The sequence below is a fragment of the Scylla paramamosain genome, unplaced genomic scaffold (assembly GCF_035594125.1).
Source record: "Scylla paramamosain isolate STU-SP2022 unplaced genomic scaffold, ASM3559412v1 Contig69, whole genome shotgun sequence".
Lineage (NCBI taxonomy): Eukaryota > Metazoa > Arthropoda > Malacostraca > Decapoda > Portunidae > Scylla > Scylla paramamosain.
This window is the reverse complement of record NW_026973734.1, coordinates 478,503-482,584: the sequence shown is the minus strand read 5'-3', so window position 1 is coordinate 482,584 and position 4,082 is coordinate 478,503.

The following is a 4,082-nucleotide window of genomic DNA, read 5'->3' as shown; positions in this document are numbered from 1 at the left end:
CCTCAACAGCAACAAAGAGTGCGGCACACCAGACCTAAGTTTGCCCCCGGGGTCCTGAACACACATCCCCGTGATATACAAACGCCTCTGTCTCATTTTCGCCCCCTGGGGAAGGCACATGAGCAGCGAGGCGCCTTCATTCCCGGCTGCAGGAGCTTTACGGCCGTTGAACAGTCATTCCCGCTGCATTCACTGGAGGTGCGCGCCGTAACCTGCCCATCAACACCACCTTGATTCCTAGACGCAGTTTTTGTTTCCCCAGAACTGCACAAGGAAGAATGGTGGTGGTGGTGGTGGTGGTGGTTAGAGAGAGAGAGAGAGAGAGAGAGAGAGAGAGAGAGAGAGAGAGAGAGAGAGAGAGAGAGATGAGAGAGAGAGAGAGAGAGAGAGAGAGAGAGAGAGAGAGAGAGAGCCAGGCCTCAGCAAGAGATCTGGTCGTCCATAGCAGCCGATTCCCTTCCTCTCGTTGTCGGTACACACACACACACACACACACACACACACACACACACACACACACACAATGAAACCATCAAACCGCGATCAGTGAACGTAAGGGCATTGCAGGACGCTCCTCAACTCCCTCCTTCCTTCACGCAGCGATGGTATAAGTTTGCTGGTGTGTGGCGGCAAGCTGCTTACTCTGTATTGAACGCTCTCACCCCACCACACAATAATCCTTCGGGTTATCTCCTCTTTGAAAGGCTTCCACTTGCTTCTTATTTAGCTGCAAGTATTCCAGTGATCCTCTCGCTCTGCATCAGATGGCAAGGAAGATTTAAGCACCAAAGCGTACATACTTAAAAAAAAATCACATCAGGTGGCGCACAAAGATTTACATTCTTTTCGATAAATGTTCCTTAATTCCCGCCGCATCTTATCTGATGGTTGGTGTTGGCGGTCCCGAGGAATAACATTTATTTATAAACTAAGGTGACTGATTTTTTTTTTTTTAAATATATACATTTTTTCTTCCCATAAGTAAGTGTAAATAACAAATAAATCTAGGCAAATCAATTTGTCGTTCAGGTGAAATGGCAAGCGGCAGTGCAGCCTCATTACTACAACACGACACGCACCAAGACATCAGCAGTGCCGGGACTCAATACCGGGAAGCAAGTATCAATGCTGGCGAGTGACGACGACCTGCAGACACATTCCCCACGTGACTAACACACTGGAGGAAGGGAGAGGAGTGAGGCTGGAGGGCGGCACCACCTTCCCGCCGCCAGTTCAGCTTGGGCACTGCTGGATCACCGCCAGGACGCGCCGCCAGAATTAAGGCATATGTTCCCTCTGGTCACAGCTTAATACAAACGCGGCCATTAATCACTGTAACACCTGCCGTTCACACACTCCATTTACACGTGAGAGAATTGCACTCCAGTGAGCCAGGGCGGTTAGAAGGGAGAGAATGTGAGGACACGTCTTGCTGTGGGGCGCAGGAGGGGCGAGATGGGGTGGGGGAGGGAGAGGAGTATTGAGAGTGAGGTGGGGTGAGAGGTGAGGCAAGAGCTGGTTGTGTGTTTTACGGAAGTGAAAAGTGATGCTGGGAGTGAGGTGAGGTGCAATGTTAGGAGTGGAGAGACACAAAGGGAGAAAGGGAGGAGGAGGAGGAGGAGGCAACTGCAGACGACCATCACCAGTATCTCCACTACCACTACAACCAACCAGCTTCACCACCAGGGCCACCACCCCCCCCTCCCAACCACAGTCGTCAGCAGCACCCCTGATCGGTATAGAAACTTCAACTGTACTTGATTTTATGAATATGTATGTCTTGCCTCAACACTCACCCACTTCACCTCCATGGCATCATTGTGTGTCGTGGACGAGGAGGAAGGAAACTGCCGAGAAGAAACGACGTCCAGGGAAGGGGAAGGCGTCACAGAGTGTGTGAAGGGTCTCCTTGCCTTGTGTCGTGATGGAGAGAGAGAGAGAGAGAGAGAGAGAGAGAGAGAGAGAGAGAGAGAGAGAGAGAGGTGGTTAAGTGCATATGTGTCTGCCTGCCTGTTCGTGTGTACCAGCTTGTGTGTACGTGTGGGGGGGGGGGCGATTCACCATAGTGGCCACAAAGAGTCATGAGGGGATAAAAACCGTGAGCGCTCGGGGAGGACACGTGACGCCAGGTAACCAGACGCCCAGTGATGGTGACAGGCTGACAGAATACCCTCCCAGACTTTCCATCTCTCGCTCTCACGCGGTAAAAAGACCACGACGACACGAGAACGAATCACACGCCTCTATTTACACCGAAAGGGCACGAGATACAAAACTAAAGACTTCCTCCTCGGTGCACTGCCCTCGGAATTACATACACATCGTATACTGAACTGTAAAGATAAACCTGAAATTATTTTTAAACGTGTAAAGAGGACAGTCATGAGCTGCATGAAAAAAAGGTGGGGGGGTTAATTACAGCTACGCGGAAAAAAAAAGTTATGGAAATGGGATTCCAGTCGCGGAGGTTAAATGAGATCTGGAGATGCCTTGATGCTGCGCTCTTCAAATCGTTCAAGACAGTAGAAAAAAGAAATGCCATCCATATAATTTACTCGTAGCTAATCATAAGAAAGAGAACTACCAATACAATAGTTTCTCACCCACACAAAAAGAGAGCGCATTAAAACCACATAATGGTTAACAAGATTAAACGGATTAGCAGAGGAGGGAGTGAGCAAACCTTCCCCGGCCATGATCTTACCCAATACTGAAGTGAATGTACAATAAACGGACACTCACTCTCCATCACACCACCACCACCACCACCACCACCACTGACACGGATATGAAGCATTGCCCTGATATTGGCAGGTCTCAAGTTTTATCATCCAGGAGGGAGGAAGCGAGCGGAGCGGGGAGGAAGCTGAGGAAGAAGTGAGGAGGAAGCAGAAAAGGCAAGGTGGGATGGAAGAGAAGGATAGGGTCAGGAGAGGAAAGGAAAGGGACGAGAGGAAGGGACGGAAGGAAAAAGCTGGGAGGAAGGGAGGAAGGGAGGGAAGAAGACTACTCGCATTTCATGCGGGTGAGTGAGGACGGCGCCTCAATTTGGGCGCCGTGGACCTTGCAGTGAAGAGCGCGGAATTCTGGTTTTATCCTCCGCCCTTTACTTCTCCGCCTTGTACAGAGGAGCGCCAAAGATGCAAGATTTCCCCAGTTAATCTGCTTCCTCCACACGAGTTATTGGCTACACGAGTACATGTCCAACACGCGTTTCCGAAGACAGGTGACAAGGATTGGGCGAATAGCAGCACGTATTTAGATACTAGGCGGTCTCTCTCTCTCTCTCTCTCTCTCTCTCTCTCTCTCTCTCTCTCTCTCTCTCTCTCTCTCTCTCTCGCCTCAGTAGGCAGGTCCTAGGCAATGAATCTCTCATACAACCTGGGGCTGTGAGACCACCGCTGTCCATACATAATTTAAATTATTTTAAACTTTAAATAAATAACATATTTCAGACTGTAACTGTTGAAGATGACACTGTAACAATAAACTTGAAAAGACTTGACAGTGGAAGGTGCAGAGGAAAGACTCCAGCAAATGTCAACACGGAAAAAAATCTTACAAGGTGACCTTTGAAGGTGTGAGAGGAACAGTGAATACACAGTTTAAAAGAAGAGATAAAAATTGACAAAATAAAACTGACAAATTAATTAACAAGGAAAAGACCAAGAAAAAAAATATATAAATGTTGAAAATATAAAAGTAAAAGTCATTCAAAATAGTCAGAGATTTCCTTTCAGTCAAACGAAGACTGGTTCTGAAAGACGGAGAGGATGAAGCCATTGACCATAAGAATGAAATGGCAGAAAAATATGCACGCATACTTTCAGTGTTTTAATATCACGGTGAGAGCAGTAAACATTTCACCAGATGACAACGAACGCTGTAGCCTCTGCCCTTCAAGGAACGAAGCAAGAAAGGCCCGGGAGAGGACGGAATATTGGTGGATGTTTTGAAAGACGCGGGAACGCAAGCTCATTTATTTCCCCAGCACACACCAGGAGAAGCTTCCTGAATCTTGGTGCACTGCAATATTAATCATGATTACCGACCCCCTGGCTTAGCAATTATGTACACTCTTT